This window comes from Pistacia vera, unplaced genomic scaffold, assembly GCF_008641045.1.
Source record: "Pistacia vera cultivar Batoury unplaced genomic scaffold, PisVer_v2 Contig179, whole genome shotgun sequence".
Taxonomy (NCBI): Eukaryota; Viridiplantae; Streptophyta; class Magnoliopsida; order Sapindales; family Anacardiaceae; genus Pistacia; species Pistacia vera.
The window spans coordinates 1,206,897-1,222,837 of record NW_022195887.1 but is presented as its reverse complement, the minus strand read 5'-3'; positions in this window follow the sequence as shown (position 1 = coordinate 1,222,837).

Below are 15,941 nucleotides of genomic sequence, written 5' to 3'. Positions count from 1 at the left end.
CTGAAGGTTTAGAACTTTGCTATTTTCACACACACATACAATAGAACCAAAAAAGACATCTGATAAATGCAACAATTGTATGTGTAAAAACAGAAAAGGGGTTTGTGCATGCTCTGCAAGTACGCCTGATTGGGCAATATGAAAAGCCGCGATGCTTCATTAATTTCTGCCAGAATGTTTCTGAATGCCGTGCACCCTTCGTCTCGAGAACTTCCAGCAGGAACAATAATAGTACTGCGATTTCTACTAACAGATGCTTCTGATACCTGCAGAAATAAATTTAATAAGGCAATAAGTTTTAGGAATAACAATACTAACCATTAGATTAGCCTTATCATCTTCACACTTATAAAGACGCATAAGAAGACAAAACTGGAATACCAAAGTACTAAAAGCCTTATCATCTACAATGTGTGAAGGTGAAAATCTGTTCCCATTCCTTCAATTTTTCAAACTAAATTTCAGGCACATTTGTACACCAAAGATTGATCTCGAAGAAAAGAATTGGAAATCTCCAAATTTTGCATAAGACTTCCAAAAGGCAACTAAAAATGATTCAAAATCCAACAAGAAAAACAATTAATATAGAAAAATATATAACAGATAAAATATTGTGCTTAATGGCTTAGAAAGGAACATGACACAGGGCTCTTTCACAAAAATATCAATGGAGGTTAGTTGAACTACGCAAATATTCCAGAGATATTATCATCCCATTGGTACAGGAATAATCCCAAAACAAGGAGCACAAGATCCGACGAAGAAACCCCTTACTCACCGATTAAAGTCTGACGAAAATCCGACGAAGATGATGACAAACCGACGAAGAAACTTCAGATCTGACGAAGACGATTCAGATCCGACGAAGAACATTCAGATCTGATGAAGCTCGTATGAAGAAGACGAAGTTCTGACGAAGATCCAACAACTGCTGAAGGTCCGACGACGATGAACAATATCCCACGAAGATCCCGCGAAGCTGACAAAGATGAACAAGATCTGGCCGAAAATCGTTACTTTGGGAGGAGTTTGATTCAAATTTTACAGCAAGGGTTCCACTGTGACCGATTTTTTGCGATTTGGGGATTTTAATAACAGGGGCCATTTTGTTATTTTTTAAAACTTGTTTGCATTATTTTCAAGTAAATCTCAATAGTTCAGAAATTCTCAAAAAACACCCCGTTTTTTTGAGGCAGGCGCGGCTCGCGAGCCTGACGAGCCGAGCCTTCTATGGCTCGAACTTGGCTCGTTTTATCTCACGAGCTGAGTCGAGCCGGCTCGCGAACGACTCGGTTCGTTAACTAGCCCTATGTGAGCTGAGGGAGAAAGTAAAAACAGAGCAGAAAAAGAAAAAACAGAGAGAGAGAGAAGAGAAAACGAAAGGAGAAAGAGAGAAAGATAGAAGAGAGGATAGAAAGAAAGAAGAAGAAAATAAGAAAAAGGAGAAGAGAGGGGAATGGGTGCGGCTGAAAAATGGTAGAGTGAGAGAGAAGAGTGGAGGAGAGTGCAGGGAGCTTCGGCTGTTAGAATAGTGAGTGGATCTAAACTGTTTTCCTTAAAAACTTAAGCTTATGCCCTTGCATGTTGATTTCCTTTTACTACAGTCCATTTGTTTTTGCAAAAATCCTTACAAGCATGATGTTTGTGAGTGGAATAGTAGAACTTTGCATAAAATCATGTTTTTAGTGAAATGATTTCTATGTTTGTGCATAAATGCCTTACCTTCAAATTTATTTAGCTTTGATATGGTTATATTCATCATCTGTAAACTATCTTTGGCATGCATGTGAATGATGTTATATATCATGAAATTTGGAAGTAAGTGTGGACATGTATGTATAAATAATTATGCCTATACCAAATGTTCTTGAATGGAAAAGCAGAATTTTGTGTTTCCGCCTGTTTGATTTGGTTGATGATTGAGAATTCCAACTAATTTTGGTAGGGATGGTTTGTTTGGAAATTAATTGGTGGTAGTAATGGTTGGAATGAAGGGTATGGAAATTATGGATTTTATATATTGATTAATTTTGACAAGCATATGTGCATTTTTATGCATATTCACAATGTTTGTGATAGAAAAGAAATTATAGGAAGTAGTATGTTGGATATGGTGGCTGAATTTTGTTGTTGACTGAAATTGGAGATTTAATGCAATAGTTTTATATGGGTAGAGCATATATGTTGATCCTAAAGAACCAAGAGTTATTAAAGTATGTTTTTGGTTGTAAAAAGTTATGCTGTGAAATTCTGACAGCCTGAACTTCTGAAAATTTTATATATGTTTCGGGTTTGCAAATGAAGCTAAATTTCAGATATTTTGTTTTAGAATTATTAGAGATTGGTTGAAAATTAATTTCACCCCAAATTCGAAGTATTGGATTTTTTAATGAATTTTGAATTCTGCTATGAAATTCTGGAATTTTATGTTTTCTGTAGAGCGTTCATTTTTAAGAACTGAAATAATGCACTTATACTTTTCCAAATTGAGTAATTTTAAATTCTGGTGAATCCTATATGTGTCTAGTTTAATTCTGGAGAGTTTCATGAGGTTTAGATTAAGGGCTGAATTGTTATGAATTTTACTAGTCAGTAACCTCAATTCTGGAAACAGTTGGTAGATTTAAATGAGTTGAAAGAAAATTGTGTTTTAAAAAGTTATTGATTCTGAAATTACTTGAAAATATTACTGGATCAACATATATTTGTCTAGAATGTCCCATTGAAATTATAGCTTGATTTGGTGAGTGGATTAAACCAAATCTTCTTCCAAAAGCTTAAATCCATGTTTGCATGTTAACTTGTGATTTTATTTTAAATGTTTTGATGAAGTTTGGTATATAAAATTTATATGTGTTCATGCTATATGAATAAAATGTTGCTGTTGAGAGTAGAGAATTAATTGAATTGTATATGGGTTGAGGTCGCGATGTTGGTAAATGGTTTCTTGGTAAAAAACGAAAAGAGAAAGGGGTGCATTCTATCAGTTTTGAAAGTATGTTTTAAAACTTGCATTCTACCCCCATTTTGCATGGAATTTCATATGTTTTGGCATGATTTTCTTTTATATGAAATGTGGTATATATCTTATGATTAGTGTCGGACATATGCTATGGTAATGTGATGTTGAAAGTAATTTTTTAATCTGGGTTAAACTGTCAGTTTTAAAACATGTTTGGAAATTTTCAATTTCACCCCTGGATGTGATTTTTGAATATTATGTCATATACGCATTATTTATAAGCACATATGTGGCATGTTCTTGACTTGTATATGTTACTTGAGATTAACATGAGATGCATGATTAAATGAGAGTTTAGTGATTTTGATAAATATACTAAATGAGAAACGAAAAAGGGTTGATTTGTCAGTTTTGAGGCATGTTCATAAATCTATATTTTCCCACCTTCGGCATAAATATCATATTTTTCAAGCAAACTATGCATTTTTCATGAAGAAAAGTATTTTAGACTATATATAAGAATAAAAGTGGTTTTCAAACCACCCTACAAAGTACCCGTTCCCTAGAGATACAGTTTTTTGGCTCTGCCCGAGCGATGCAGGATTCTGCAGGGTATGACAGTTTCATATTTTGGCTCTGTGATGTGTATGACAAATTTTATTGGCTCTGCCTGGGCATTGAGTGGTCTGCTAGGTATGACAGTTTCAGTGGCTCTGCCTGCGCGATGATAGATCTTGCTGAGTATGACAAGTACATCTCTTGCTCTGCCTGCGTGCAGGACGCCCACCAGGTAAGACAGTTTCCTCGAGGGTACTAGTTGCGGTGAGAGTTTTCTGTTATTAACATCAGAATCAATTTTAGAATGTTCAAAATCACATTCAGTTTTTAGCATCTGCTATGAGCAATAGCCTCAATATGAGTTTTAAGAATATTAAGAGAGCCTTCAATATTAGCCACAGTTTCGAAATAAGATATCAACTTATAGTTTTCAGTATCAGTAAAAGCTACAGTATCCAGTTTAAAGTTCAATTATCAGCATAAAGTTTACAGTATTCCAAAATCAGTTATCCATGCATAGTTTCAGAAAAATCAGTTTTCAATTTTATATCATCACAATAGTTATAAATTTAGTTACCAGATTTTGTTTTGAGAGTCATGAGTGTTCATTGAATGATGGTTTGGATGTTTGCAGCATGACTAGTAGAGTTATTATTTTCATAATCATATGCATTCTTGAGTGATGACATAGATGGCTGCAGTATGACTTATAGGAAACATTGTTCCCAGAAGCATAAGTATTTACAGTTATGTTTTAAGTTTCCAGAAAAAGAATTTTAAGCATTCAATGATAAGTTATAATTCAGGATTTGTTTTCAGCTTAAATGATGAGATTACAGTACTTAGAACAATTTTAGAAACGAGTTATACATGCATACAGGAATGATTTAGTTACTTCCATAACACGTTCATAGAATCATGTTGTTTTCAGGATTTCATAAGAACTATTGCATGCCATGACTATTGTTTGAAGAATGTTTTGCAAACTCTCGCCAATCCCCCACTCACTGAGTATTTTAGCTCACCCCTTTTTAGACCCTTTTCCCTAAGTTCACAGGAAGAGTCCTGTTGAGGAGCGTTTCCTCTTGAGGTTAGGCCACATGTCATCGACTCATTATGTTTGTAAAAATTTCTTGCCTGTTCCCACTACAGAATTATATTTTATCCTTATGTTTATCTCCTGTGTTGATTATAAAAGATATGAATATCTGATACCATCTGTTTTTGAATTTTATGAACATACAAGTTAGCTTTCAGATTTTCAAATGTATACATATATATATATCTTATGTGTTTATGCTTTCAAAACGAATCCAAGTGAATGTTTTTATGAAAAACATATTCAGAATACAGGTTTTTAGATTCCCAGACGGCACGTCTCGGCCGCCCGAGTCTCATAGGTGCGCCCGAAGTTTATAGGGTAGGGAGGTTCGAGGCGGGTCATGTCATTCTTAGTTCAAGTAATTATCTATCTGTGACAAGGAAACAGAGCTCCAGTGACAAATAACCATTCAGTTTCCGATCCATCTTTGGACAGAGGCCATTAAAGGTATCTTCATGAGTAATTTACATAAACAAACTATATATTTTCTGAGATGTTTAACATTGATGAAGTTTTTTTTCTGTTCAGATGATCGGCCTGATTACTCTGCTCTTCAGGCAATACTTCAGAAATAAAAAATAAAACAACTAAATCTCTTTAAGAATGGATAACCCCAATTCTTGCCTCATACAATGCTAACCTGGTTACACTTTCTCAAGTGTTTGGAAATTCAACTTTCGTCTTAACTAACAACCAATTGGTTACAATGGAAAAGCTTCCGACATGCGGCACTAATGCTTCTATTTATGCCACTTTCAGAGTCATCTTTAATGATGCAGCTACCCCAAAATTTTCATCAGTCAAATATGTTATCGGCAAATCAGTCACTTTAGAACCGTTTGATCTTCCAGGAAAGTTGCTGTAGAAAGGAAAATATCATAAACTTGTGGTAGTGAATTTTCTTGGAAGTAGAAGCTCTTCCAATTACCATTTGGTTGCGGGATTAGATGAAAAAGCTGAAACAATATCATTGGAGTTGGAAAGCCAAAAGGGTTGCTTCATGTATAGTGGTGCGAAGTTGAAGGCAGGTGCAATCCTGAAGATCAGTTGCAACAAATCAAAGCATGGATTCAAGAAGGCAACTAGTTTTGTAATGGGAAAAGGGATGAGTAAGTATCATCCTATCAGCTGAAAGGAGGGACAAAGAATTTTCTTCAGGCTCCATTTTTTAGCTTCAGAGATGAGTCTTGTTGCAAATAGAGACCAAAATCGAAACCCAAACAGTACAATAATCCAAGTAGTAAGAAAAACACAAGTAATATGAACAATAAGTAAAGCATAATAATAAAGAGAGATACACGGATTTATAGTGGTTTGGTAATCACACAAATTACCTACATCTACTCTTCAGGGCAATAAGGAACCATTTACTACGAGAATAGAGAAACCTTACAGAGATTTACGCTCACTTCTTTACACAAGGCAAAAACCTGAGTAAAACCCCTCTGTACAACACCCGTAAAACCTAGATGTCCTTACCTCTCATACACGATACAAAGTAACCAGAATCAGTGACAGATTTATACGTAGAGAGAAAGCAAAACAGAAAAAAAGCTAAGACCTACCACCATCGTTTGATTCCATCAACGATCTTCAAGTTTCCAGCACATCTAGATTTGTAACAACTTTCTCTCTCTGTAACCAAGAGAGAAAGCTCGAGAATGAGAACTGAGCAAAACCTAATTTACATTAGGTTTATTGAAGAATGGAAAAGACAGAATTGCCCCTTAGTCTTTAACAAATAACTTTGACCACCCAATTTATAAGTTGACTTCCATGTAGGCATAGGTCAATTGCCACATCACAACAAATCTCCACCTTGGCATTTGATCTTGGCCATTCCTTACTGCCTTGGAACTTCCTCTAAATTTCTTCACTATGCATAAGGCTCTTAAAGAGCCTTAACTTGTCCAAAGTTACAAACTTAGTGAACATGTCTACTAGGTTTTCTTTTCTAGGAATCTTCTCCACCTTAATGACTTTGTCTTCAATCAAATTTATGATAAAATGCAACCTAACATCAATGTGTTTTGATCTCTCATGAAAGACCTGATTTTTGCACAGAAAAATTGCACTTTGGCTGTCACTCTTGATTGGAACTTGCTGCTGATTCAGTCCCATCTCATCAAGCATTCCCCTAAGCCACATTGCCTCTTTAACTGCCTCTGTAATTGCAACATATTATGCTTTTGTGGTTGACAGAGTAACTATAGCCTGCAAGTTAAAATTCCAACAAACCAAATTATCCCAAATAGAAAAACAGAAACCAGTCATGGATTTTCTATTGTCCATGTTTCTAGCAGAATCAACATCAACACACCCTACAATATGATTCACCTGATTTTGCCCTTTGCTGTAAATAATACCAGTGGACAGTGTACCCCTTACATATCTGAGCACCCATTTTACAGCTTCCCAATGATTCTTTCCAGGATTACTCATAAACCTACTTACAGAACTGACTACGAAAGCCAAATCTGGTCTGGTATAGACCATCAAATACATCAAGCTCCCTATTGCATTTACATATGGAATGCAAACCATTTCCCTCTTTTCTTCTTCTGTTTATGGGCACTGGACTGTACGTAGTTTAAAATGCTGACCTAAAGGTGTTTTAACAGGTTTACAATCATACATGTTAAACTTCTTAATGATTTTTTCAGCATATTCTTTCTGAGACAACACAAGTCTTCCAGTTTTCCTATCCCTTTCAATATTCATACCTAGGATCTTTCTAGCTTGCCTTAAATCTTTCATTTCAAATTGTCAACTCATCTCTTGTTTGAATCTAACAATCTCAGAAAAATCTTTACAGGCTAGAAACATATCATCTACATACAAAGCCATGTAGATATAACATTCATCATACAAGCACTTGAAATAAAAACAACCATCAAAGCTACTTCGAATAAAGCCAACATTCACCATAAAACAATCAAACTTCCTATACCACTGCCTAGGTGATTGCTTTAACCCATATAAGGATTTTTTAAAAAAAAAATAGACTTGGTTTTTAGACCCCTTTTCAAACAACTCAGGCTGGTCCATCAGAATTTTTTCTTATAAATCCCCATTTAAGAAAGTTGTTTTGATGTCTAATTGCTCTAGCTCTAAACCAAGCTGAGCTACCAAAGATAAGAGAATTCTAATGGTGGTGTGTCTCAAAATTGGTGAGAAAATCTCATTATAGTCTAACCCTTCAACCTATGTGAAGTCTTTTGGTACTAACCTTGCTTTAAACCTAGGTGCTTCTACCCCTGGTATACCCTTTTTCCTTTTCAAAACCCATTTGCATTTAACAACCCTACTGCCTTTAGGTTTGTTAATTAGAATGCAAGTCTGATTTTTGATTAGGGAATCATACTCTTCTTGCATGGCCAGTTTCCACTGCCTAGAATCTCTACTATTCATGGCTTCCTTAACAGTTCTAGGTTCCTCATCAATCTCTTTAGCAACCTAAAGAGCAAAAGCTGCCATATCATCATGTGAGTACCTATTAGGTAATTAATTTCCCTTCTTTCTCTATCTCTAGCTAGTTAATAATTTTTGCAAACCATTTCCATCACCATCATTATCATCTAAGCTAGGTTCATCCACCTGGGTTTGGGAATCTGAAACAGGATCCGGAACAGGATTGTTAAGGTTTGAAACTTCTCCACCTTGATCCAGGTTAAACACCTCTGTCCTATCTGCATTGTCACTTTCTTTCTGACTCAACCCACCCAACTTATCCTCATTAAACCTAACATCTCTACTAACAATGCACCTTTTTCCTACAATATCCCAACATTTGTACCTTTTTATGCCATCAGGATAACCTAGAAAAATGCATTTAATATCCCTTGGTTGTAACTTATCTGATTTCTCATGCACAAACACAATACAACCAAAAATTCTAAGATTACTATAATTTGCAGGATGTCCAGACCATTTCTCCATAGGTGTTTTGAAATTAATGGCTGAGGAAGGTATTCTATTTATTATATAAACAGTAGTGTGAGCAGCCTCTACCCAAAACCTGGTGGGTAATTTAGAACAGGATAGTAGACTTCTAACCTTCTCTAGAATGGTCCTATTCATTATTTCTGCTAAGCCATTCTGCTGGGTGTGTCTTACTATTCTATGCCTCAGAATTCCACTTTCCCTACACAAACTATCAAACTCTTCATTGATAAATTCTAATCCATTATTGGTTCTAAGTTTCTTGATTTTCTTCCCAGATTGATTTTCTATCATAACCTTCCAACCTTTGAATTTCCTAAAGGCCTTTCCCTTAGTTTTCAAGAAGTAGATCCATACCTTCCTAGAGTAATCATCTATAATGCTAATGAAATACTTACAACCTCCCAAAGATGGATATTTAGTTGGTCCCCACACATCAGAATGGATATAATCTAAGGTAGCCTTAGAACAATGGTTTCCCACACTAAACCTAATTCTGTTCAATTTCCCATAAATGCAGTGATCACATAAATCTAGCTTCTCTACTTTATCCCCTCTTAGAACCTTTTGCTTACTCAGCTTAACTAATCCTTTTTCACTAACATGCCCTAACCTCCTATGCCATAAAGTTGTCTTATTGGACTTCTGAGATAAAGATACAGTTGTTGTTCCAGTGATGGTTGAACCATTTAGAACATACAGCCCATTCTTCATATCACCCTTTATTACAACTAAGGATCCTTTAGTTGCTTCAAGGACTCCACCTTGAGCCTTATAGCTATAGCCAATTGAGTCTAGACTTCCTAGAGAAATTAAATTTCTTTTCAGCTCTGGTATGTATCTAACATCTGTGAGCCATTTTGAACTTCCATCATGCAAATTCAACCTTACATCTCCTATTCCTAAGACTCTACAAACTGCATTATTGCCCATCAAAACTTTTCCAGACTCTAGTTTCTTAAAGTTTGACAGAAAACTCCTATTTGGAGTCATGTGGAAAGAACAACTAGAATCAAGTACCCATTCAGAATTAGTTTCATTTTCAGAAGCTACCAACACATCAGAACTCTCATACCCATCGGAAGCTATGTCTACACTCCTACTAACATCCTTTTCCCCTGATTTTTTCTTCCTATCAGGACAGTGTCTTTTAAAATGACCTTCCTTATGACAGTGGAAACATTTTGTGACGAATTTGGACTTAGACTTTGATCTACCCTTGAAACTCCCTTTCTTGTGACCTTTCTTTTCGGATCTTCCTCTCACGTATAACCTCTCACCATCTAGTTTACCTTCTTTCCTAAACTTAGTGTCTTTTGCAGTAATTGCTACTACTACTTCATCTAGTTACCATACTTAAGGGTGTCAACGAAATTTGAAAACATTTTGGGAAGAGAATTAATAAGTATCATAGCTTGATCTTCATCCTCAACTTTAACACTAAGCCCTTCTAAATCCTGTACTAGTTTCATAAAGTCATTCATATTTTCTCCTAATATTTTGTTTTAATCTATTTTAAAACTGAAAAATTTCTGTTTTAAAACTAACCTATTAGGAGAAGACTTTGACAGGTATAGAGAGTCTAATTTTTCCTAAATCCCTGCTAGTGTGGTCATTTTCTTAACTTCTCTTAGGACTTTATCCCCCAAACCTAGAATTAGAGTACTGTAAGCTTTATCTAACAGATCTTCGTTCTCCTTCTCAGATAGAGACTCTGGTAAGCTATCCTTACCCTCTAAAGTAGCAGACAATCCATCCTTAACTAAGACAACTCTCATCTTCATCTTCCATAACCCGTAATCATTATTTGTTGTGAATTTTTCTACCTCAAACTTAGACATTTCTAGGTTTTTAACCTTCACAGTTACTCAGAGTGCAAAAGCCCCAATTTACCCAAGACTCAGTAAAACCCTAAGTCAAGAAAACGTAACTGTAAAAACAGATATAAATCTATACTACTGCAGATTCGAAAAAGATCTCATAACCTAGAATAAAACCTAGGTGCTAGAATGAAAACCTAGCTCTGATACCACTTGTTGCAAATAGAGACCAAAATCAAAACCCAAACAATACAATAATCCAAGCAGCAAGAAAAACACAAGTAATATGAACAATAAGTAAAGCAGAATAATAAAGAGAGATGCACGGATTTATAGTGGTTCGGTAATCACACAAATTACCTACATCCACTCTTCAGGGCAATAAGGAATCATTTACTATGAGAATAGAGAAACCTTACAAAGATTTACACTCACTCCTTTACACAAGGCAAAACCCGAGTAAAACCCCTCTGTACAACACTCGTAAAACCTAGATGTCCTCATCTCTCTTACACGATACAAAGTAACCAGAATCAGTGACAGATTTATACATAGAGAGAAAGCAAAACAAAAAAAAAAAAAAGCTAAGACCTACCACCACCGTTTGATTCCATCAACTATCTTCAAGTTTCCAGCACATCCAGATTCGTAACAACTTTCTCTCTGTGTAACCAAGAGAGAAAGCTCGAGAATGAGAACTGAGCAAAACCTAACTTCCATTAGGTTTATTGAAGAATGGAAAAGATAGAATTACCCCATAGTCTTTAACAAATAACTTTGACCACCCAAGTTATAAGTTGACTTCCACGTGGGCATAGGTCAATTGCCACATCACAACAAGTCTTACTCGGTTTATTTCAAAATTTCATCTTAAATATTAAAAGAAGACATTAGGAAACAGAATCCTAGTACCTCCATTTATATGTGACATTATAATTGAATTCTTGTAGTTAATTTATATCTAGATATAGATTGAGTAAATCACATACAATTGAATTCTTGTGTGTCATTTATGTCTAGATATATTAATGTAATTAAAAGTTTTATTTGTTTGTGATGTTGACATTTACCCTTGAAACACACAATAAAGTTTAAAATATATTAGTTCTAGAAGAAATTCACCTTGTATGGCTATTATTTTGGTTGAAAACTGTACATGCATCTCTTCCAGAAATTTATAGACATCGATAGAAAAGTCAGTAAACAAAGTTGTTAGAGGTTCTGCATAGTTTATTCCTCTGTTTTAATTTCTTCTCTGTTCTAAGGCAGATATTAATCTCCACTTTCACTCTTGAATTGTTTGATTAATGTTGTGTAATAAAGGGAACACAGAAAGCAATGTCTCAAGCTTGACTCTAAAAGCGGGCACAAACCGAATGTCACATAAAATAAATTTTACACAAGCAGCATAGTAGAGGAATCCATTTTACATAAAAGCTAATATTTCCATGGAGAGAATATGGCATGAAATAAACAAGCAGTGAATTATAAGTACTCTCAATCCCTCCTGTGCTCGTAATGCTTCGTAATAGAGAGAAACCATGAAAGGGAATTTCCCATATCCTATTCTGGAATCTTATATTAGATAAATTTTTACTTGATGATCTCAACTTAAACTTAACTCCAGCTTGATGTAGTTCTTTTGCACCAGGTGTTGTTAGAATTTTTGGTTTCTTTTCAGTATTCTTATTCAAAGGTACACTGGAAATTCTTAGGAAGTTTACAAGATGTTTGACACCCACAAACTTACTTTCATAATTGACGTTACATTTACACACTACTCCTAAGTAACCCCAACAACATCCGGTGAGATTATGGGTAATCTCAAGAAAAAGAATGCTTCACTTTAGGGGCACAAGATATGTCAATGTTGGCTAGCCTGAACAAATCCTCAAGAGTGAAGAATGGTCACTGATTACATCAAAATCTTTTTTGGGACTACCATATACACGATCAGAATTCGGGTCATCCTTTTTAAAATGCATCAATAGTACCAAAAAAATGAAGGCAACATCCTTTAAAATCATTTTCATTAAGATCAATAGTTTCTGCATAACAATTACGCAATTCTCTTTCATTTTCCTTTACAAATTTTATAAACACTTCCATTGCCCTTTAACTCTTTTTTACCATGATGAATCGGACCAACAGAAACAATTTGAGGTGTGTAGGCCTTTTCATGTAATTGACGTTGATACTCGAGAACTGTATGGATACTGCATTCACTAGATAAAGGATAGAATGATTCAATTTCACTCCTCATAGAAGTTGGCAATTCTAAGTATGGGTTTTCATCAATGTCAAACACTGCATGATCACTTCTTTCCAGTTGTTCATTTCCTATTTCAACATTATTCTCCATCCTGATCACTAATAGCACAATCATTAACAAAAGTCCTATCTTTATCAAAATCAAGAAAGAACTAATGATTACAGAACTCAGAATATATATGTGCATTTATACTTAACAATATTTTTATGATTGAATATCCTGCAGCCTTGAATTACCCTGCTCCTGTCGAAAGCCATTACTGCCCAAAAACACTCAAAAGCCAGTAATGAAATGTGCAGAAAACAGCACAATGAGATGTATTTGTAAGAGATGCTTTGACAAATTAAATAACAACAAAGAACTTTTGACATTATTAATTTATACACAGTCTTTTTTTATTAGAACACCAGTCTCATGAGTCATGACAAATAAAATGTGTACTTTATAACATTATTCATGCAGAGTCTTTCTTTAATATTAATTGCACCATGGTCCAGTCAGATCATCATTAGACAATCAATCTAGATATAATGCTTTTTTTTTTTTTTTTTAATTTAAAGAAGTTCATGTTTAATTTAAGCTATTCAATATAAATTTTTTATATACATTTTTTATATACAAAATTTCACGGGCCGGATACTCGGGTTTACCCGGCATCCCAGGGCCGGGAAGCATGTTTTGTATTATTCCCATTTAGAATACAAGCCCGTTGTTAATGGCCCAAATATAATAACATAGGTTTTAAGCAAAAATGAGAAAATTCAGATTCGAACCAAGAAACTCTATTATGCTTGGAATACTAAACCGCTGGGCCGTTTAAGAAAATGGTTGTGACGTCACTATATTCGATAAAAAAAATTATATTACTTTGAAGAGTAAACGACATATTCTCACCCAAGGTTTGACGAAATCCTAAGTTGGTGTCCCAGATTTTATTTATTCCAGATTTTCACCCTTAAAATAACAGTGTTATCAATTTTTAGAGGTTTAGATGGTGCAATTACTATAATGCCCTTAACCGTAAATTAATAAATTATGTTTTAACCCCTAAATTATTAGAATTATAACTTACCATTTTATTTCTAAATTATGTCAAAAACACCCTCAGTCACTACACGTCGAACCCCCTGGTCACCTACATCACCTTCCTTGTAGTCCATCATCCAAAACCCCTCTGGTTCCCGACTCACTGGCCCCTCCAATCGTCGGCACCATTAGGCTTAGGGTTTTGGTGTTCTTTGCAAGATTTCGATCAATTCTGGCTGCGAAAATCCAATTGGACACCACCACTGCAACCACCGTCTCTAAATCTATGAAACCCCTATGTCCTCAGCAACCGCTTCATTGCCATTCGTCGGCTGAGAGTTCATGTTCATCAGTCGTTTTTCAGTGAAGTGGTGGACGGTAAACGGTGAGCTGTCGTGGCTGGAAATGTTAGGGGTTTTGTAGGGGAGGATGCGAGGAATCTAATGGTGGTGGTGGTTGGGGTTTTTGCCGTTCAAAACGACCCGAAATCGGCAAAAACCAGTCGCCTGCCGTGACTGTTGTGGCCGGCGATCGGCAAGTGATTAGGGGTTGTGAAGGGTATGGATTTATAGAGGGGAGGATGGGGGTTCAAATGATGATGACAAGGGTGATTTTGGGTGGAAGAATTGTAGGAAAAAGAGCGAAAAACATCGGGGATGCCATCTGCTAAAGTGCGCTGCCCATGTAAAATGACCCCTTTACCCCTTTATTGTTATATCAAACGTTTTTTCGTTACTTTAAGGGTGAGAATCTAGAATAAATGAAACCTGGGGCATCAACTTGAGATTTCGTCAAACCTTGGGTGGGAATATGTCGTTTACTCTACTTTGAATTTTGAAACCCTAATTTACATGTTGTCTCTAACTGATCTGATTCTATAAATCCCAAAAGAAACATAGCTGCTTCATGCGCCGCCAACAACAATGCGCAAATGATTCTTTTTAAACTTTTCTCACAAGTATAATCCGCCGGCGGCATCTAAAACCATTAAATCAAGATTTAAATCATCTAGAGCAGTTAAATACAGTGCTCTGCATAGTTTATTCCTCTAATTTCTTCTCTGTCTCCAAGCTCAAGTAATATTTGACTCAGAAATTATCTTGACTTTCAATCTTCTTTTCTACTGTATATTGTGTGTTAAACAAAGCTGAAATTACAGCAAACACGAGCTTAAATTACTTTGAATAAACTTTCACTACAAGCACAATAAAGGAATCCATTTTCATAGAAATAAATATTGCCATGGAGAAAGAAGTTGGCATGAAAGAAAAACACAGTAATTATCTATTATAACCTATTTAACCTGGAGGATAGAGCATATGGTTTGAATTACAGTGAGTATGAGGAGAATAGTAGCAGCAATTACAGAAACGGTGGTCCATGGAGTTTTGAAATAATCTTGTTTCAAGGTTGCCTTCCACCGGTGCGATGGTCTTCTGCAGTACTCGTTCAGCTCTTCCACAAGAGAAGAATAAAGGGAAACGAGAACTGAAAACAGGCCGTTGATTAAGGCGGTGTAATAGACTTGACACCAGTTCACAATCTCCTACTGGATTTGAATAATTTTATGTTGGACAAGTATATCCACATCCTGGGAGTGTTAACAAGATAATTCATGATGATAATATAGTCATTTAAGAGATCATCGTCGCATTGACTATGCTCAAAGGCCAAAAGATTTTTCCAAACATTTTCCAGGGAACTTACAACTGTGAATCGTGGAATTTCTAATATTCCATTGTGAAATTTTATATCAAATAAGTTGCTTAACCCCAACTTAAACTTCACCCAGCTTGATATAGTTCTTTTACTGTTGGTGTTGTTAGAATTTTGGTTTCTCTTTCAACTGTAGATCAAAGGCATAATAGAATTCTTAGAAAGTCAACAAGATGCTTCACCCCGAATATTTCTTTCGTCAAAGTTCTTCTCATTCCTAAGTGTCTCCAAAAAGAAAGGTGAAATTATGGATAATTTTAAGAATAGAAGGCTTCTCTTCACTGTCAAAGATTATTCTATATCGGCTAGCCTAAACAAATCTTCAAGAATGAAGAATGGAAGCTGATTTTCAAGCAAAAACAAGTCATCCTTAACATCAAGTATCCTACGGGATTATTAAATACACGATCACAAATAAAGTGTTTACCCTCAACAGCGGTAATAATACTCCAAAATGAAGACAGCGTCAAACAAAATCATTTTCACAAAGTCATCAATATATCAATTAATGGTTTCTGCATACAGCGCACGCACTTTTTCTTC